Source organism: Macaca fascicularis, chromosome 12, assembly GCF_037993035.2.
Source record: "Macaca fascicularis isolate 582-1 chromosome 12, T2T-MFA8v1.1".
In the NCBI taxonomy this organism is placed as follows: Eukaryota; Metazoa; Chordata; class Mammalia; order Primates; family Cercopithecidae; genus Macaca; species Macaca fascicularis.
In genome coordinates, this window is record NC_088386.1 from 135,689,681 (window position 1) to 135,711,157 (window position 21,477).

Here is a 21,477-nt window from a genome sequence, read left to right on the forward strand (position 1 = left end):
GGGAACCAGTGGTAAAGAGGAGATGCCAACGCCTGCAAAGACTCCTGAAAGGTGGCGGGTCCTGAGGTCACACTGGTGATGGGGAAGGGGGATCACCCGGAATAGTGAGCGTGTTCACCTTTGCCTTTTCTCTCCCCACAGGAGCAGGAGCTGGGGCCCAGCTGTGGCAGGACACCCACACGTGCCTACGGGATGCTTCCAGGTCCCCTTCCAGACAAGCAGAAGCCCAGGACACATGGCTGCAGCTCGACCAGCGCGTGGGGTGGGTGCTGTGAAGCCAAGTGGGGGCCCAAGGTAGGGGGTCCCTTGTGAAAAGCCAGGCGGGCATCTCTCCAGGTGTGAGTGTGTGACAGGGTTGGGTCAGAGGCAATGACCAGGGTAGGATCACAAGGCAGGCACAGGGGTGATAGCCACTCACCCGAGAATGCTATCAGAAATAATCACGGCGATTAGGACGATGTGTTAATTCAACACACAGCTTTGAGTGTCTGCTACATGCCGGAAACAGACAGTTCTACGTGCTGGAGATAGAGCAGGGAGAAGACCTTTGTGAAGCGGCCGGAACTGTGCTGAGAGTTTCACACGCATGAATTCTTCCAGTGCCCAGGTGAAGTGGGGCAGTGCTGGGTGCTGTCTTAGAGGGGACACACCAAGGCCTGGCAGGGTCCCTGTGGCTGTGACATGGCAGGACGCGGACCCCTGCCGAGATCTGCCTGTGTCAAAATCCCCTCTTTATCTCTTGGTTCTGTTGGAGCTGCCTGTGGCCATCTTAGTTCTTTGGGCTGAAATGACAAAATACCAAAAACTGGATGTGTTATTAACAACAAACATTTACTTCTCATGGTTCTGGAGGCTGGGAAGTCCAAGATCAAGCTGCCAACAGGTTGTATGTCTGCTGAGGGCTGCTTCTTTGTTCTTAGATGATGCCTTTTCGTGTCCTCACATGGTCAAGGGGCAAGGGAGCTCTCTGTGGCTTCTTTCATAAGGACACTGATCCCATTCAGGATGCATCCACCCCCATGACTTTATCACCATCCCAAGGCCCCACATCCTAACAGAATCACACTGGGGATTAGGCTTGAACATATGAATTTGGGGTACACAAATATTCAGGCCATTGCGGTTGCTTTTCCTAAGCCTCCAAAATGTCCCTCCTCGTACTTTCTGGATGCCTGTCCTGGGTCAGGCTGGCAGAGGCTGTTGCTGGGCATCCCAAGGAGAAAAGCAAAGGGGCTGGTCATGTGGAGGTGGGTGCACTGGGGTCAGAAAAGTGGGAGGCACACGTGCACGGAACAGGTGGTCCGATCTGGAAGAATACCTCAAACACCTGCCTCTCCATTCCACACCTTTCAGACAATGGTCACTAACATGTCCCCTTCAGGGACAGCATCGGCTCTTACATCTAAAGGAGGTGCAATGCTCAGGTGTGAGCAGGAAGGACCTCAGTCCTCTGGTGTGGATGCTGCTGCCCCTGCTGGGCACTGGCTGAGCCAGACAGTTGGGCCATGACCCAAAGCCTTGTGGTCTGTGAGATGCCCAATGGCAGGATGCTGCTACGCAGGGGAAACAGGAAACAATGGGGAAAGTATATGTGGGTTGAATTGTGTCCCCCCAGCAAAATAAGTTCAAATCTGCATCCCTAGTACCTGTGAATGTGACCTTATTTGGGAACAGGTTCTCTAAAGATGTCATCAAGTTAAGATAAGGTCATCCTGGAGTAGGGTGGGCCCTAAATCCAATAGCATGGATACTTGCATATAGAGACAAGGAGGAAGCACACACAGGAAAGAAATACATATAAAGAGAAAGGCAGAAGTTAGACGGGTCCATCTACAAGCCAAGGAACACCAAGGGCTGCTGCCATGGTAGGAGCCGTAGAGGGGGGAGAAAGGAACATACCCTCACAGCCTCCAGAAGAATCCAGCCCTACTGACACCTCAGTCTCAGACTTCTAGCCTCATGAACTGTGAGAGACATAATTTCTGCTGTTTTATGTGCTCCAATTTGTGATAAGCTGTCAGGGCAGCTCTAGAAACAAATACACATTTGCAGGGAAGTGCAAGCCAAGTGGGCCCCACTGTAGAACGTCATGGGGCACAGACTTCCGCTCTGGTGGCTTTGCCATTGTTGAATACAGGTAATTAATTTATCATTTGATAAAACTTTTTGACTTTGCAGTGAATCCTTTCTGCACGATAAGCTTTAAAAAGTACAAAATTAAAAATTTCGCTGTTTTTAACACAAAATTCTACGGCATTTATTTCTCAGTGATGATGAATGTGTGTGAGCTGCATGAAATGTTTATTGACATGTACCATTCAATGTGGGGCCATGGTGATAACCCTGAACTTATAAAAAGCAGAAGACACAAATTTGCTGAAAATATATCAGCATCTACTTTAAAAAGTTAGTTGTTATTCATAAAAAACCGTGACCAAAAATCATAATGTAACACATGCAGATACAGAAGGCACATTTACATATATTCTATGAAGCATGACTTTTTATTTAGATCAATTCATTCTTGTTCTAAATTAATTTTGTTCACTTCAAATTCTAAACTTCCGTGTGCACACATGAAGAATGAGGCCCTAGCTGCTCACGTGTGGGTTCCACTAACAGAAGAAGGGCTTCCCGGACCTTCCGAGAGGCCAGCTCTTCAATTACTTGATGAGCACCACGAGATGCTGTGAACAGCAAACCCACTATGTTAATTCCAATAAAGGATTCTAATTTTCAAAATTTAGTTTATAGAATCAAAATAGGGCCTTGAGAAATTTATCCTCTTGGAAGTGAAACATCTGATATTATTGTAAATGCAGTTCAGTCAAACAATTCAACATTGAGATAAAGTTAGTTGTTTTGCAGTGATAATACAAATACAAAGTTTGGTGGAGTACAGCACTATGGTAATGTTCTTGCTAAACTAAGAAGCCTCAGGATATGTCTTAGTCTGTTTTGTGCTGCTTTACAGGACATGTGGACTGGATAATTTTTAGAGAACAGGGGTTTATTTCTTACAGTTCTAGAGGCTGGGAGATCCAAGGGACCGGCATCTGGTGAGGGCCTTCTTGCTATGTCATCCCTTAGTGGAAATTAAAGAGCAAAAGAGCACATGAGAGAGAGAGAGAGAGAAGGGGAGAGGGTCAGACTCATCCTTTCAATAACAGCATTAATTCATTCCTGAGGGCCGTGCCTTGTGATGTAACCTAGCACATGAACTTTGGGGAACACATTCAAACCACAGCAGGATGGAAACCAGGAGTTGGTTGTGGTGCAAATAGAATCCACAATTTTGTCAAACAAGCTATGATAGTCTACCAACTGAAATAGAAGTCATAGCCATCAAGTTTTTAAATTATGGATATTTATATATATCATTTTATGCATGTGTAAATTTGCACGCACGTGTGTGTGTGTGTATGTGGAGAGAGAGAGACAGAGAGAGAGTCAGTCCTCTGTATCTTCATATCTTTGAATGTGGAACCTGCAGATATGGAGGTTTGACTATAAAGGACTTGAGTACCCTTGAATTTCAGTATCTACCAGAGACAGAGGGGATAGAACCAATCACCTATGGATACTGAGGAATGTCCATATATGTATGATGTATGTATGTATGTATGCATTTATTTAAGGCTCCCCAAAGAAACAGAAGCAACGGTAGATAGCTATATAGATAGATGTGTGTGTGTATGTGTGTGTGTGTGTGTGTGTGTGTGTGTGTGTGTGTGTGTAGCGAGAGAGACAGAGAGAGAGTCAGTCCTCCGTATCTTCATATCTTTGAATGTGGAACCTGCAGATACAGAGGTTTGACTATAAAGGACTTGAGTACCCTTGAATTTTGGTATCTACCAGAGACAGAGGGGATAGAACCAATCACCTGTGGATACTGAGGAATGTCCATATATGTATGATGTATGTATGTATGTATGCATTTATTTAAGGCTCCCCAAAGAAACAGAAGCAACGGTAGATAGCTATATAGATAGATGTGTGTGTGTATGTGTGTGTGTGTGTGTGTGTGTAGAGAGAGAGAGAGATTTATTATGGAATTGGCTCAAGTGATTATGGAGGCTGAGAAGCGTTACAATCTGTGTCTGCAAGCTGCAGACACAGGAAAGTTGTTGATGTAATTTATTCTGAGAAAGAAGTCCTGAGAACTAGGGTAGTGATGTTAACCTCTCCAGGGACAGGAGTAGATTAAATGAGTTTTCCCAGATCAAGCAATGAGGCAAGAATATAGTGGCAAATTTCTCCTTCCTCCAACTTTTGTTCTATTCAGACTTTCGACAGATTGGATAATGCCCACCCACACTGGGGCGGGAAATCTACTTTACTGAATTCACCAATTCAAATGATAATCCCATCTGGACACACCCTCAGACACACCCAGAAACAATGTTTAACCCGGACACCCTGTGACCCACTCAAATTGACACATAGATAGACACACACACACATACACACACACGGAATGATTGAACTATAAATGTTTTATGGTTACACTGACGTTGTATAAACATACCTATCATGGAAATACATCTCTCCTCTTATTACCTATCATAAATTTAATTTTAGGAATGTGTGAGTTCTGTAAATCAACCTAAATGTCCTGCAATGCTATCAATGATATATTATAAAAAACATTTTGAAATCTTTGCTGAAAGTGTTAACTAATTGGAGTGTCAAAGAACTTAAGCTCTTGAAGACTCAAGCAAGTACAATTATTGAAAACAAAGCCGTAAATAGGAAGACATTGAAACTTAACTATCTAAAAGAAAGAAAAAGACTTTAGCTTCAATCATGATAAGTTAGCTTCCATTTATCTGATTCTTCTGCCAATAACAATCATAAAAGCTAAAAAAATTGTTTTTCTAATTAACTAATTTAAGATACTGAGAAGAAACTGGAAGGGGTATAATTATTGAAATATGGGAGAGTAAACTGGAAATGTTAAACTCTTCGGAGGAAAAGAATGCCTTCCTCTATAATTTTTTACCCACAGGCAAGAAAATCAGACTCACTGGTGATTCAGATATCAGAGTTAGCAGATAAGCTTTTAAAAATAACTATGATTAATATGTTAAGTGCCAGGGAGAGATATACTAAATGGAAGATAGAGAATTTCAACAGGGATTAAAATCTATAAAAGAAGTCAAAAAGACATTTTAGAACAGAAAAAACACAATATCCAAAATCGGAAAGCCATTCAATGGATTTTAAAAATAGCCTGGACACTGCTGAGAACAGAGTTGGTAGACTTGAAGATAAGTTAATAGAAAATATCCAAGATAAAACAGAGAAATAAAAGAAAAAAAGTAAAGAGCCAAACAGAACATGAAAGATGTGGAATAATAGAAGATGGTCTAGTGGAAGTCAGATAATACTGCAATGATATTTTTAAATAAAAGGGTAGAAGGGGGATCCTGCCAACCTAGAAATCTATATTCAGAAAAAAAAATCAAAAATGAAGGTAAAAATAACAACAATTTCAGACAAACAAAGGCAAAGAGAATGAATTGCCATCAGACCACATGTCAAGAAACAGTAAAAAAAAAATTTCAGATTGCAGGAAAGCAATTCTAACTGGAAATTGGAATTGCAAAAGGAACACAGAGCTGGAGAAAGAGAAAATATGTGTACAAATATGAGAGATGTTAATTGTGCAAAGCAACAACAGCAACTATGTTTGCCAAGTTTGTAAAATGCATGATATGATTTGGCTGTGTCCCTACCCAAATCTCATCTTGAATTGTGGCTCTCATAATCCCCACATGTCATGGGAGGGACCCGGTGGGAGGTAATTGAATCATGGGGGTGGGCTTTCCCATGCTGTTCTGATAGTGAGTAAGTCTCATGAGATCTGATGGTTTTATAAAGGGCAGTTCCCCTGCACGTGCACTCTAGCCTGCCACCATGTAAGACATACCATTGTTCATCCTTCACCTTCCACCATGATTGTAAGGCCTCCACAGTCGTGTGGAACTGTGAGTTCATTAAACCTCTTTTTCTTTATAAATTATCCAGTCTCGGATATTTCTTCATAGCAGTAGGAAAATGTGCTAATACAATATATAGTAGCAAAAGGACAGAGGGGAATGAATGGAATTATATTCCTGTAAGATTCTTCTTTTGTCAGATCTGGTACCAAGAAGCAGATTTTTTTTAAAAAAGTGAGACTTGCAGAGATGTATTGGGGATACACCTGTGAAAGACAGGTGGGAGGGGAAGGCGGGTGGGTACGCAGAACCTTCAGACCATCATGCTGGTCTGACACCTGTGAAAGAAGAGAGGAGAGAAGGAAGGACTGGGCAGGAAGAGCCCCAGACTGTGGTCTCAGTCAGGCTGCAAGGGAGTCCCAGGCAAAGATTATCTGTCGTAGGAACCCTGTTGTCAGGAACGAGCTAGTATTGCACTCCTACCATGCTCCATCATTGACTGGGAACAGCCTGGGGAGGGACCGAAGGCTTGGCGTGACACTACGGTGTGTCTGCAGGTGCACAGCTAGAACTTATCCACCAGCTACTTTCCTTTCCTAACAGTGCGTTCTCTGAGCACCCTGAGAACCCTGAGAGCACCATGGCCACCACACTTGTGTTACTCTGAGTGTGATAAAAGTGGTACTTCCAGGTGCGTCTAATAAATCAATGATGCTTATTGCAATCTCTAGACAACATCTAAAAGAAAAGTACAAAAATGTGTATTTAAATGTTCAACACAATTCGATAACTAAATAAGCACTTTATTAGTTTAAAAAAAGGAAGACAGCAAAACAGGTGGGACAAATGGAAAGCAAATAGACTTTATCGGTAATTATGTTAAATGTAAATGGAATAAAATCAAAGAAGAAATCGAACACATTAACTTGGTGAAAGCTCTAGCCATGTATCAGGTTTAATTTTGAAATTGTATGGCTTTGCTTTAGTATGTCTCAATTTGTGGGAAAAATCTTTCGAGGGAGCACCTATTTTTAATTGGATAAATTTATACTCTATACCAGAATGGAATTAAATTGAGAAGTCTTACAGTTTTGCATGATCTAAATATGGTGAGAGATTCAAAAGAACCATAAATAGACACAATTTATTTGACAAGTTTTATCTTATCTTTGCCAAAAAAATGTACTCTGAATGGAGGCATAAAGATAGTATCTATGGAAACATTTGGCCTGAAATATTTACACACTTATATATGAGAAATAGAATTAAGATTATCCTCCATTTAGCAGAAATTATGCTGCACTTACTTGATACCTCAGCATAGTTAGAGAGAATGTTGTTTCTAACATACATTAGACTGTAGCAGCAGAGAAGAGTCCATTGAAAGTGTCTATAATTTTAAACTTATTAATGATAAAGCAGAAATTTAAAGAAGATTGTAATTTTATGAAGAGATTAAAAAGATGAGAGATAAACTATGAATTTCATGAGAAGAGAAATGGCTAAGCAGCAGATTCAAGTATAGTATATGAATATATATCAATAATAATCTGCTTGGCTATTTTTTCAGTGTTCAGATATCCAACATAAAGATTATCTTGCTTTGGTGAACACAAAAATACGTTATTCTTAACAGGAATTTTGTTTTTGAAATTTATTTATTCATAGAGCTATTTTATGGATTCAGTAATGTAATGTAATCAATTTGCTGGTCAATAAGTACATATTTCAAACATTGCATATCTTTGTCATTTCTAGTGTTCTATTTACGCTGAGGACTGTCCTGTTTGAACAGTGGTTACTGTGCCTCATGTCCCTGGAGATGCAGCAACCAAAGCTCCACAGGCCACTGGAATGGCAGAGGCAGATGTAGATGAGCTGATGTGTGTCACCATGGCGAGGCTGTCCATCTCAGCCACAGCACCATGTCGTTAGAAAAAGCAATTAGAAATGAAGTCGGGGTGACTGAGGCAGGTCTGCCCCATGCACACCGGCAGGCTGGAATAAGACCCCTTCTTGGAAAGCTCTGGTCAGGATGCAGGATTGCACCCACTCCAGCCCCCAGGAGTGTTTCTGCAATTGGAAAGGCCAGTGTGGCCAGGCAGGATGACAGGGTGTCATGAAGGCTGCCGTAGTTGTAGCCAGAAAGCATCACAGTGACATATGGGATCTTGTTTGTAAGCTCTACAAGACGTTTCTTTATTATCAGAACCCAGCACCTCAAGGTATTTATAAGAAGGCAAGTCAAAGGTAAAGAGATGCATTACCAAGAATCTGTGATTCCGAAGATCAAAGTTCATCTTATCACTCGCAGGTTCCTCTATTATTTGAAAAGGTTACTCACCCTACTTGGAATATCAAGCAGCAGTTGATTGGGTTTACAGCATTTTCTACCTTTACCCTTTGCAAACTGTCTGGATGCAAATGTCAGGATTGAAATGCCCAATAACTCGGATCTCTGGATCCAACAAATAAGAACTTAGTGCGATATTTTTAAATTCTGACTTGAATTAAAGTGATGGATGGGTCCTCTTAGCATAAACGTGCTTATCCTTTCTCCCTTCTCTTTCCCCTTCTAATAAACATCTCGAGCACTGGGGAAGAGGAAAAACACCTTGATATTACTTACCGCTCTCATGACTAGTCATTGGCTATGCTAGCTTGTACTTATTCTACATCAACAGAGCCACTGTTGTTAAAAATAGCCTAAGGAAATCAGTTAAGATCTAAGCATTAACATAACCACAAAGCCAAGAATCAGGCCATCGAACTACTTTAATTTAGTTGCTGTGCTTGAATTTTCAGGTCGTAAAACTGTTGTATAGATTGGTGTTGTCGGTAGATTGGTTCAGGTTCTTGAGGTCATCACACAAAAGAATTTGAGATCGAGTTCAAAGTAAGAGTAAGCAAAGAAGTTTATTGCAAAGCAAAGGTACACTCTGAGAGGCAGGGTGGACCACTCAAAGGGAGAGACAGCAGCCAGTGCCTTAAGAGGAATTTCCCTTGTGGGAGCCGCGTACGAATATTCATAAAACACTGGTGTGGTCAGGTATGCAAAGGTGGACCTGCGGTTGGCACATGTGCTCAGCATCTACGTCATCTAACACATATCCCATGTACCATTAGCATATGAAATCTCCACCTGTGGATGTGTTTCTACTACTAAAATGAAGAAAAGGTCACTCTTAAGCTAAACCTTGAGCCTAGCACATGAGGGACCTTGGAGAAGTCCCTGGCCACCCCCTACAAGGCAAGAACTTGTAGCTAATAGCTTCTTGGGCTTCTGGTGGTGATTGGCTGGGGATTGAGGAAGCTACATCAGGGAAAACGGGCTTTTGTTCTCTTTCCTGAGCCAGAGATCAGGAAAAGGTAACCATCTGGCGGGCGGCTGGTATCCTGCAGGAGCGCTTACCTTGCAAAAGAGTCAGGTGCTGATGCACGAAGGTGCAGGGAAGAGTCTGCGAGGCTTCCCACAGGGGGACCTGTCAGTATGGCCTCCTAACCTTACTCCTGCCTCATTAGTCGTGTTGGGAATTTAACCCCACAGGGCTCCTGCTGAAACCACTTGAGGCTGGGTCTCTGTGTCCTCAGTGCCAAGGTACACGGACACTGGAGGGAATACTTGATGTCCAGCATGAGGACAGCCTCAGGAGAGCACGATTACCTCCTAGGTGTGCCCCAGCCGGCCTCTGTGTGGTCTTTGTCCCTTGGCACCAGGCCACATTTCTCTAGGGCTTCCAAGTCTTGGACAAGGCGATGTTTTTCTAAAAGAGAAAGTCATTGTTGTATTTCTGGAATTTCAACAGTTGTAGACATTAAGGACAGTGGAGTATGTAAAATCGCACTGCAGGCTCCTGGCCCTGGGGCACAGTGTGAATGGCAGGTCTGGGATTGGGAGGCTGGGTCCCTCACCAGGCTCTGATTCTCAGAGCAGCGCTTTCTCACCCTGCCCCAGAGCCTGGGGGCAGAGCCACCAGGCCCAGCCTGAAATTCACTTCACCTGTGAGCCGGGGGAAGCTGTGAGCCTCGTTTCCTGGCCTGGAAAGTGAAGGAGTGGAACAGGGTGACCTCTGAAGTCCCTCCCAGGAGGCAGTGTCTTGGGAAGTCCAGGAGGTGGGGGCCAGGCTCACTCAGCAGCGTCCACGCCCATTTCCTCACTTTGAGAGGCAGAACCAAGGAATCAGCGGGTCTGGCCAGGCCTCAAGTGAGCTGGATGCCGGAGAGAACGATGATAAAAGAAAGGAATATCCTGGAGAAGGGGAGAAAGAGAATGCAGAGCAAGCATCTAACAACGTGTCTCTCAAACACAGGCTCCAAAGAGCAGACCAGTGCCCTCCAGGCTGATGGCAAGACCTGAGGGTGGGATTGTGCCCTGCCGTCTTTGCTGCTTCTTGGCACCCAGTACCCTGCCAGCATCTTATTTTACAAACATCCCTTTACATCCTAAAGGGAGACTAGTAAAACCTGAAGTTCATGGAAGTTGGACCAGGGCAGTCAGGGGCTCAGGGACTGCTAGATGTGAAGGGGATGGGGAAGCAGTGGGCACTCCTCCTCCTGGGCACAGGGCACTCCAGGCCCCACTGACTCCTGCTGAAGCTCCACCAGCCACCCACAGACAGGGACTCCGAAGCTGTTACCCACGACCAGCACTCGGCACACATTGTCACAGAGATGACTGATGCACGGCTCAGGCAGCTCGTAGGTTCTGTTGAAAGCCCACTCCCCAGGGGAGAAGGACAGCGTTTCGGGTCATCCCCAGGCTGGTGTGGAGAGTGTGTGAGCTATGAGGCAGAATTCGAACAGACTGTGGGCCAGCGAGTGTTCATGGTTAATTCTGTGGTTTCTCTTCAGTAAGAATTCTCTACCATATAATCCCACCTAGTATCATTCTGTTTCCTCATGCATAGTAGGGGAGGATACAGTGTGGATATTTTTTAAAAAGCATGAAGCCCCAGGAGGCAGCCTGGACACCCACTCACACTCGCCGACTGCTCCCTTCATGGATGAAGAGGGAGCTGAGAGCCACAGATGGAGGCTTCCTCCTCCCGCGTGCAGCGTTCTGCATACTGGAGGCAGAGGACCTGGACTGACAGCTGTGAGGACCTGGACTGACAGCTCTGACGACCTGGACTGACAGTTCTGAGGACCTGGACTGAGCAGCTATGAGGACCTGGTCTGACGGCTCTGAGGACCTGGTCTGACAGCTATGAGGACCTGGACTGACAGCTATGAGGACCTGGACTGACAGCTATGAGGATCTGGACTGACAGCTATGAGGACCTGGACTGACAGCTGTGAGGACCTGGACTGACAGCTATGAGGACCTGGACTGACAGCTATGAGGATCTGGACTGACAGCTATGAGGACCTGGACTGACAGCTATGAGGACTTGGACTGACAGCTATGAGGACCTGGACTGAAAGCTATGAGGACCTGGACTGACAGCTCTGAGGACCTGGACTGAGCAGCTATGAGGGATCTGAGGACCTGGACTGACAGTTCTGAGGACCTGGACTGACAGCTATGAGGACTTGGACTGAACAGGTATGAGGACTTGGACTGAACAGCTATGAGGACCTGACCTGAGCAGCTATGAGGACCTGGACTGACAGCCATGAGGACCTGGACTGAGCAGCTATGAGGACCTGACCTGAGCAGCTATGAGGACCTGGACTGAGCAGCTATGAGGACCTGGACTGAGCAGCTATGAGGACCTGGACTGACAGCTCTGGGGACCTGGACTGACAGCTATGAGGACCTGGACTGACAGCTCTGAGGACCTGGACTGACAGCTATGAGGACTTGGACTGAATAGGTATGAGGACTTGGACTGAACAGCTATGAGGACCTGACCTGAGCAGCTATGAGGACCTGGACTGACAGCTATGAGAACCTGGACTGAGCAGCTATGAGGACCTGGACTGAGCAGCTATGAGGACCTGGACTGACAGCTATGAGGACCTGACCTGAGCAGCTATGAGGACCTGGACTGACAGCTCTGGGGACCTGGACTGACAGCTATGAGGACCTGGACTGACAGCTATGAGGACTTGGACTGACAGCTTTGAGGACCTGGACTGACAGCTCTGGGGACCTGGACTGACAGCTATGAGGACTTGGACTGACAGCTTTGAGGACCTGGACTGACAGCTATGAGGACTGGGACTGAACAGCTATGAGGACCTGGACTGACAGCTCTGGGGACTTGGACTGACAGCTATGAGGACCTGGACTGAGCAGCTATGAGGACCTGGACTGACAGCTCTGGGGACCTGGACTGACAGCTATGAGGACTTGGACTGAACAGCTCTGAGGACTTGGACTGACAGCTTTGAGGACCTGGACTGACAGCTATGAGGACTGGGACTGAGCAGCTATGAGGACCGGGACTGAGCAGCTATCAGGACCTGGACTGAACAGCTATGAACCTTGAGCAGGAAATGTCTCTGTGCCTCAGTTTCCTCGCCTATAAAACAAGGAAGTGGAACCAGAGCCCCCCATTCTCACTCATGCACTCCCACGGTCCTGGACAATACTGAGCAATCTACAGATATCAACGTAGCATAACTTGAGCCTCCTTGTTTTTCTAAAATGGGAAGGTTTTAACTGAGAAGCAGTCTTTTCAAGAAGCATACCTCAGTTATTCTATTGCATACTGGAACTCCAACTGCATTCTATTACATCAGTATTATATAATACCTCTTTCTCTCTTAAATAAAACATAAAAAGGCCTGTAAAGAGCAGAACTAAAGTATTACAGAGAGCAACAAGAGGCATTTTCCACGATTCGCCACTTAATTCGAAGGATTAGGACCCAAGCATAATACCGCGCAGGAAGGGAGCATTGCCTAATTAAAAACAGTTTTATAAACTGCAGCATTAAAACTGCCACAGCCGGCGAGCTCGGGAGTGTTTCCATGGTGGAGCGCTATTATCGGCCTAAGGTGCTTCTCAGAAATGCAATTCTGAGTTCATAAACCCAGCAAGACCCACACTCCCAATTCCAGGCAGTTTTTGAAGCACTGTGGAAAATCCAGTGACGCAGGACTTGCCTGTTCCCCCAGCATGGGTGGTTGCCATGCTGTTGACAGGGATGGGTGTGGACGCAGAGGGAGCCCGGGCAGGCGAGGTGGGGAGCACGGGTGAGCGATGGGACTGCCGTGGAATTAAAGCGTGTGGCGCTAGGGGCTCCAGGAAGCCAGGAGGCCAGGAGTCCAACCACCCGAAACAGAGGAGGAGGAGGAGCAAGGTCATTGGGTGCTAAGGGGGTCACTGGAGCCCCTGGGACATGGCCAGCGACTGCACACCCAGACCTCTCAGTGTGCCCACGTGCTCCTGGAGTCAGAGCCTCGGCAGCTCGCCTTCCCATCCCCCGCAGCAGCAGGTTCAGTCCTGCCTCCTCTCCCTCGCAAGAGGGCTCAGGGCTGCTGCGTGGAAGGAAAAGAATTGTCCCTGCAACAGTCCCTCACCCAAGAAAGCCCCACACAGCACACAGCTCGGGAGTCGGTCCTTGGGTGTTGGGGATGCGCTTCCTTCCCAGTCCCTTCTGTCTTCCCAGGAAACAAGCACAGGGGCAGCATCTGGACCCCTCTCTGTCCCCGGTGCTCCCGCCTGGTGGAGGTACCTTGTCTGAAAGGAGAGTCTGAGAGCAGGGACCTTGTGCCTGGCTCCACTCCGTGTCTGCTGCTTTCCCACAGGAGCGGGGCCTCGCTGCCTGCAGATGTCCCCGTCCACGTCATCCACATCATCCACGTCGTCCACATCATCCATGTCTGGCCTGGGCTGCCTCCCAAGTTGACCCTCGTGGGCTCATATGGACTACAGGTTTAGTGAATTTAAAAAAAAAAAAAAATCAAGTTAGCTTAACTCTCAAGTCCAAGCAAACAAGGGCCCTTGCCAGGGGTCTTAACATGGCCAGAGTACATCCCAGCAGGTCAAGCCCCTGCACTGCCGGCATCCCGGGGTGACTGGCAGGGGCCCTCAGGGACAGGGAGGGGCCAGCGCTGTTCATGTTTGCCCCCACCCCAGCACGCAGCGCATGCCTGGCCAGGCCTTCGTGAGAGCAGTGGGAGTCTGCAGCTGCTCCTTGGCCCACCCAGGCCCTGCAGGGTCACCGCCAACATATGCATCCTCCCATCCCTCTCCTGCCCGCCCCAGGCTGGGCTTTGCTTTATCCTGGCATTGCTGCCTTATACCCGCATAGTGCTGGGACAGAATGACATCGTCTGTTCTCTAGACCATGCTTTTAATAAGGAGTTTCCTGGAATATCTGCACTTACATAACCATAACCCCCAAAATGGGCCTGGCCTCTTTTATTTTTCTAAATAAACTCTTTTATTGAAGTTTAACTTCCCTACAGAAAAGTGCCAAATCACCAGTGTACAGCATGCTGGATTTCCACAGCACCTGTCTCACCGCCTACAGACAAACAGGCAGGGCATCACCGGCATTCCCGGGCCTCCCGGGGCTGCAGCCCTCCCCAGCCTCCACCTGGCCCCTTCTCCCCACAGTACACGTCCCGCTGATTTGAAGTTTGTATGAATTTGAAGATTTGAGGTTTGTATGAACTTGAAGATTTGAAGTTTGTATGAATGTGAAGATTGGAAGTTTGCATGAATGGAAAGATGTGGCGTATATTCTCCTGGCCTGACATCTTCTGCTCACCATCGCACCTGTAAGAGTCATGCCTGGGAGTGTGTGCATGCTGTGAATGCGCTCATTGCTGTTGCTGATTGGGATTGAATTGGACGCCACAATGCATTCGTCCTGCTGTTCAGAGACGTCTCGTCCTTGTGCCCAGGTCTGGGTATGTATGCATGGCTTCTGGCTGGGTGTCATTCCTGAGATGGGGAGCACACATGCTAGGCCCTAGCAGTGCCCTGACTGGCCTCCAACATAGCCGTGCCGCCATAGGCTCCCCCAGCACGGAAGGGTCCACTGCTCCACACCTGGCCGGCCCTGGTCAGCACAGGCTGCTGTCTTTGAGCCTTTCCACCATGCTGGGGGCTTCATGTGTGTTTCCCTGACAACTGGCCAGGCTGAGCACCTCGAGGTCCACTGGCCGGCTGTGTGGCCTCTTTTATCCACAGCCTGTTAGGTCTCTTGCTTGTCTCCCATTCGGCTTTCTGACATTTCCTCATTGATGTCCAGGAGTCCTTATATACTCTGGGATGAGTCATGGGTTATGTGGATGGCAAGGACACTCTCTGTCCTTTAAAACTACTGTTAATTTATTGTTTTTCCATTTTTCCTCAGTGTTGTTTGTATCTTTTTCTCTCCTTCGGCTTATACAGTATTAATTTTCTTTTGTGAATTTTTTTCCTTCCTATAAACTCCTTAATCGTACATTTCTTTATTCTTCTTTTAGAGCTTATCTTAGGCTTAGAGATTTTCAAAATGTATCCTTCACTTATAAAATTCTAAAATAAATTTTATAAAATAATAAAATATTTATATTCATATAGTATACATTTACATACAAATTTATAAGATCTAATTTTATTATGTACATTTTATATAACATACAGTAAAATTTTATAAGTTTATATAATAAAAATAAAACTCCAAAATAATTTTAATATACTGCAAGGCCCTAAGAATATTTAGACTCCATTTACTTCTATACTACTGTTGCTGTGTCTTTTAATTCTACATTTATTTTGAATCTCACAGGACATGATTTTTGTTGTTCTAAACACTAAATATTCATTTAGATTGGCCTAAGTAGAATTACCTTTTTTCTCGTTATTCTTTCATTTCAAAGATTCCACCTGGGATCATCTTCCTTCTACAGAAAGAGTCCCCTTGTACTGGTCGGGCACAGTGGTTCATGTCTGTAATCCCCTGCACATTGGGAGGCTGAGGTGGGTGGATCATTTGAAGTCAGGAGTTCAAGATCGGCCTGGCCAACATGGCGAAACCCCGTCTCTACTAAAAATACAAAAGTTAGCTGGGCATGGTGGTGCATACCTGTAATCCCAGCTACTCGAGAGGCTGAGACAGGAGAATAGCTTGAACCTGGGAGGCAGAGGTTGCAATGAGCCAAGATCATGCCACTGCACTCTAGCCTGGGCGACAGAGTGAGACTCAGTCTCAAAAAAAATAATTAATTATAAATAAATAACTAATCCCCTGTACGTTACCTTTAGTTCTGTGTTTTAGTTGCAAATTTTCTCAGACTTTATTTGAAAACATCTACTTTACCTTTAGGTTTAGAAGATATTTTCACTGGGCATAGAATTCTGAGTTGGCAATTATTTTCTTTTTCGCACTTGAAAGACATCATTCAATTGTCTCCTAACTTCTATTTTTTTCTGTTAAGGAAGTAGCTGTCAGGTTTATTTCTTTGTAAATAATGTATCTTTCCCAACTCTAAGCCCAGTTTCTTTTTTATCTCAATTTCTATTATGGTAAGAGACACATAATATACAATTTTCCACAATAATCATTTTAAGTGTACAATTCCATGGTATTAAATACATTCCGAATGTGTGCAACCATCACCACCATCGTCTCCAGAAACTTTCCATCTTCCCAAACTGAAACTCTGCCCCCATTAAACACTCCCTCCTCATCCCTCTTCCCCCAGCCCCTGGAAAACTCCATTCTACTTTCTTTAAATACTTGGAGGTATTTCCTCAAATACTTGGAATACCTTCTTCAAATGATTTCATGCAGAATTTGTCCTTTTGTGACGGGTCTGAAAGGTTGAGACTTGCATTTATTTCAACCCATTCTACAGTCAGCCACAGAGAGCTGAAATGTGAGCTTTAACCAAGAACAAAGACAGAGCAGAGTGCACACGTCCCAAATCCTCCTTTGCACTCCCCACTTGGAAAAGAGGCGTAAGAAACCGATTTATCCAGAACCCCAAGAGTTCCACTGGACCCAGGCCTTCTTTTTTTGTTCTCCTTCTCATCTTGAAATCTAGCAATGACTACACAAAACGAAATATGCAGGAATGTTCCTTTTGCAGATATATTTCAAAGAATAATTATAGAAGAGGGAAATCTACAGATTGAAAGAAACTTTTAAAACATCCACCAATCACACTGCATCAACCTTATTTGGATTCTGACTCAAACAAACAAAATGTAAGGAGGACAAATTGACATTTATGAGGCCATTGAAAACTTGAACACTGATGATATTTGATAATATTAAAGGTTTCTAAAATAGTAAAGACATACCATTATCTTGCCTAAAAACATGAGCCTTTACCTTTTAGAAATACATGCAAAAACATGTACAAAATATATTTTATAATGTCTTGGGTTTATTTCTTAAAAAATATGGGGAAAGGGGAAGTATGAGGGAATTTCTGTATGTATGTATTTATTTTTTGAGAGAGAGTCTCTATCTGTCACCCAGGCTGGAGTGCAATGGCACAATATTGGCTCAGTGCATCCTCCTCCTCTAGGGTTCAAATGATTCTTCTGCCTCAGCCTCCTGAGTAGCTGGGATTACAGAAACCCACCACCTCACCCGGCTAGTTTTTGTACTTTTAATAGAGACAGGGTTTCACCATGTTGGCCAGGCTGAGAGAGTTTAGATTTTAAAATATGCATATTGATTTAGAACAGTACTTGAAGCTGGGTGTTAGGTACATGAAAATATACTGTAGCATTCTACATGTTCTTTATATGTTTAAAATTCTACATAAGAAGAAGTTGAAAATATACCAAGAATAAATAAGCATGTTGAAGACTTCTGTCTTTGAATTGACTACTGCTTGGCCTCATTTTCTCTTTTTTCTTTCCTGAAGTTTCCTGAGTAAACAGTTAACTTCTGTTAACTCTACATGGTGAGCCATGCGTTTGCTGGTGCTGTCTTAGATCATCAAAGTCCTCATTTCATTCATCTTTTTTCTCATTAGGAAAATGGGCCCCCCTTCTTCACAGGTTCCCCAACACCTCAGAAGTCCAGGAAGACACAGTGATGATTCATATCTTTTGCCGAAGAGGGAAGATTTCATGGAGTCTCCAAATGATCACGATAGCATCCCAGCCATTAGGGATACTAAGCCAAGCACTGAAGTTGGCAGAGAAGCCCTCATCTTTGAGAGGAGTAGGAAGCAAAACATATACTCTATGTCTAGAATTAGAATCCATACTGGAACGCTGTTCCTATACATCAATCCGAACCCCAGCCTCCTCCCCCCACTCACTAGAGGTGTGGGTTCAGCCTCAGCTCAGGTACTCACTAGCCAGAAGCCCAGAAAGCGCCCACCTCCCTGAGCACCAACCTCTTAATCTAGAACATGAAGGCCACATCCTTCTCCTGCCTCCATCCCCAAAGTGAGCTAAGCTCAGAAGAACCAAGCCCAGGCAAGTATTTAGAAAATGGATCCACTGAACAGTTCTTCCATTGCAAGTCAGATTCTTCAACGAAATCTTTATTGAACCGTTTGTTAACTAATATCATGTGTTGGCTTTTGGTTTTACTATGTTTTAGTACAAATATCCAGGGACAACCTCTTCAGCTGAATACATCTGAGGAGTAAATTGTTCAGTTGCTTCTGCATTTTTCTCTATCCTGGTTAAGACATCTTGAGAGGTGAAGCCAGCTGGGCTTCTGGGTTGGGGGAACTTGGAGAACTTTTCTGTCTAGCTAAAGGATTGTAAATGCACCCATCAGCATTCTGTAAAATGGACCAATCAGCACTCTGTAAAATGGACCAATTAGTGCTCTGTAAAATGGACCAATCAGCAGGACGTGGGTGGGGACAAATTAGGGAATAAAAGCTGGCCACGCCAGCCAGCAGCGGTAGCGCTGTGAGGTGCTATTGCACGTCATGGGACGTCTGTTCTCTCCTCTTGGCAATAAATCTTGCTGCTGCTCTGTCTTTGGGTCCGCACCACCTTTAAGAGCTGTAACACTCCCCGCAAAGGTCTGTGGCTTCATTCTTGAAGTCAGTGAGACCAAGAACCCACTGGAAGGAACCAATTCCAGACACAATTTCACGCCCAGTCAACTGCCACCTGAACCCAATTCTAGCCAGACTCATTGAGGAGGAGAATGAGCAAAACCACACTCCCTCCCTGATGCCAGTCTCCTCGTGGCTGGGCTCCTGGTTCTGCAACCAGTTCGTATGCCAATGGGGCATTAATGGTGCTGTAAAATGGGCACCAAAATACCCTAAATCATTTATTCCACTCCCTCCTGCCCTGTGAAAATGACCTGGTGAGGAGAAGCATGAAGGGAGGTGCTTATATTTTGCTGGACCCTCGTCTGCCCACCACCCATCACCACCTCCGCAGTGAAGTACTCGAGGAGGGGCCTTGGGAGCCAGGACTGTGGGTCAGTGCTCCGCCACAGGGATTTCTACCTCCCACGGTGTGGTCAGTGAACTGGAATGCATCCAGGTCCCCACTGGCACCTCTCAGCCTTTGGGTTGGATTCTTGGGAGTGAGACCCCCTAGGCGCAGCCCCCACTCTGCCGTGCGTCTGCCACTTTCTGGGCCATGGAAACGTGTTCATGTCTACACCACCCTGGAACCATCCTCTGTCCCACCTCGGGACTGGGTGGCACGTGAAGGTGGCCAGGGGGAGACCTCATCTGGGAAGGCACAGCTGGTGGAAGGGAGGGGCTGCCCTGGAAGATCCCTTGGGCCCAGCAACCCAGGCTGCTAGTACTTGGTGACTCACCCTTTCTGGCAAGAGAATAATGATAAACTTTCAAGTTATCTGGAAGTAAGTTCCGTTCTTACTTGTGAGATGACTGAGGGGTAGGGGCTGAAATTCTGCCTGGGGTTGGGTTGGTCCTTTTAGTGGGGGGCCAGACCCCAGACTTTGGACTCCGCAGGTGAGCTGCAGGGAAGGCCCTCATTCAGCCAGGTGGACGGTGCGAGGAGCCGGGGAGCCCACCTGCTCTGCCTGGGAAAATGGTTTCTCTTCCAGCACAACTCGTTCTACAACCTGCACAGAGCTCCCGATTGCAGAGAGGGAGTTCGTGGTATCCATTCGTGTGCACACGTCTGTGTCTCTATATATTCATGAATGTGAATGGTATAGAGTCACTGTTCACCGTGGGATAAATGGCAATTTTTAGAAAGCATCTGTTCTGTGTTCTCAACAAGACTCAGGAAACTCTGTGAAAAGAGATGGAGAGCGAGATAACTAAGTGACAGACTAGGATGAAAATGGAATTGGCTGAGGAGTAGCAGGAAGGAACACGCAGGCTGGGCCAGGCACTGGGGACAGCAGGGGGAGGAATTTCCACCTGAGTGAAGCTGTGAACTCGGCTTCAAGACCTCGCACTGCTGCAGAAACCTGCTGGGGACGGAGAGGACAAACCCCAGGCACCGTCGTGAGATGTAGAGGGGAAGGACAAAGAGCAAAATGAAAACGCCCCACGATGGAGAAGACGAGGGGCAAGAAAGATTGGGCATGGAGCACAGGAATGGTCCCTGCGAAGACAGCGTCAGAGGGAAGGGAACAAATCCCAGCCACAGTCAGGCAGGAGGGAGAAGCCTCGGAGCTGAAGCAAGCCGTGAGTCTATTATCAACAAAGGTCACGCCGAGGCCCGGGAAACCGTGAAATGATGTGTACACACGTTGCACACTCTCATCTCAAGAAGGTTAAAAATACTGAGTATCGTAAATAGTGAGCAGCTATGCGGAAGAGCTGCTATGAGCCTGTTGCCAGCTCAGGTTCCCGTCTTTGCTTTAAACACATGAATGTTAAAGGTAACTTCTCTGGTCGGTCACGGTGGCCACGCCTGTAATCCCAGCACTTTGGGAGGCCGAGGTAGGTGATCACCTGAGGTCAGGAGTTTGAATCCAGCCTGGCCAACATGGTGAAACCCCGTCTCTACTAAAAATACAAACAAAAATATTAGCTGGGTGTGGTGGCGGGTGCCTATAATCCCAGCTACTCGGGAGGCTAAGGCATGAGAATTGCTTGAACCCGGAAGACGGAGTTTGTAGTGAGCTGAGCTCGTGCCACTGCACTCCAGCCAGGGCAACAGAGCAAAACTCTGTCTCAAAAAATATATCTATATAAATAAAAAATAAAGATAAAGTCTCTTTAATCATCACCCCGAGCCCCCACCCTTCCATCCTCCCCTGCCTGAAACGCTCTTAGTGTTAGAAACAAATAATGGATTCCTTAGATTTAAAGTTGTGCTCCAGGTCCTGCTGACCGAATAGAAGATCCCTGGATATGAACCCCACACCCTTGCTGCTCCATCCCTGCTGTCCCCTACACGCCTGTGTCATCGTCACACCTGCTGAGGCTCCAAGGACACCATGTGTGAGGAACCGGCTGTATCTTCTCTCATCCTCCCTTCTTTACCCGCAATGTTCCTCTGCCCCCATTGCGGCTGCCTGGTGAGCTCCTTCTTACCCTCACAGGCCCCTCCGGGGACACCTCCTCCACGAAGCCCTGCCCAGTCTCTGACTTGTGCTTACTTCTGAGTCTGACTCCCAGGAGGCCCCACATACAGGAGTGTAGCTCTCACTAGCCTCCCTAGGGCCTCACATTTGCTATTCTCACTTGAGTACTCAATGTCTTAACTGAATTTGATGGGGTT

General features: G+C 45.9%; 2 long non-coding RNA genes across 2 annotated transcripts in view; one reads left to right on the top strand and one right to left on the bottom strand.

Annotated features, from left to right (window-relative positions):
• LOC107127019 (uncharacterized) overlaps nucleotides 1-18,616 on the top strand; it is a 39,938-nt gene extending 21,322 nt beyond the window's left edge. Inside the window, exons 2-3 of the long non-coding RNA XR_001484283.3 lie at nucleotides 142-262; nucleotides 17,820-18,616. This is a non-coding gene — a long non-coding RNA (uncharacterized lncRNA). The remainder of the gene's footprint in view (nucleotides 1-141; nucleotides 263-17,819) is intronic.
• LOC135966465 (uncharacterized) lies at nucleotides 8,840-14,163 on the bottom strand. Its single transcript, XR_010579786.1, has 2 exons — nucleotides 13,568-14,163; nucleotides 8,840-10,191 (listed from the first exon to the last, which is right to left on the bottom strand). It is a non-coding gene; the product is annotated as an uncharacterized lncRNA (long non-coding RNA).
• Nucleotides 18,617-21,477: the final 2,861 nt, after the last annotated feature.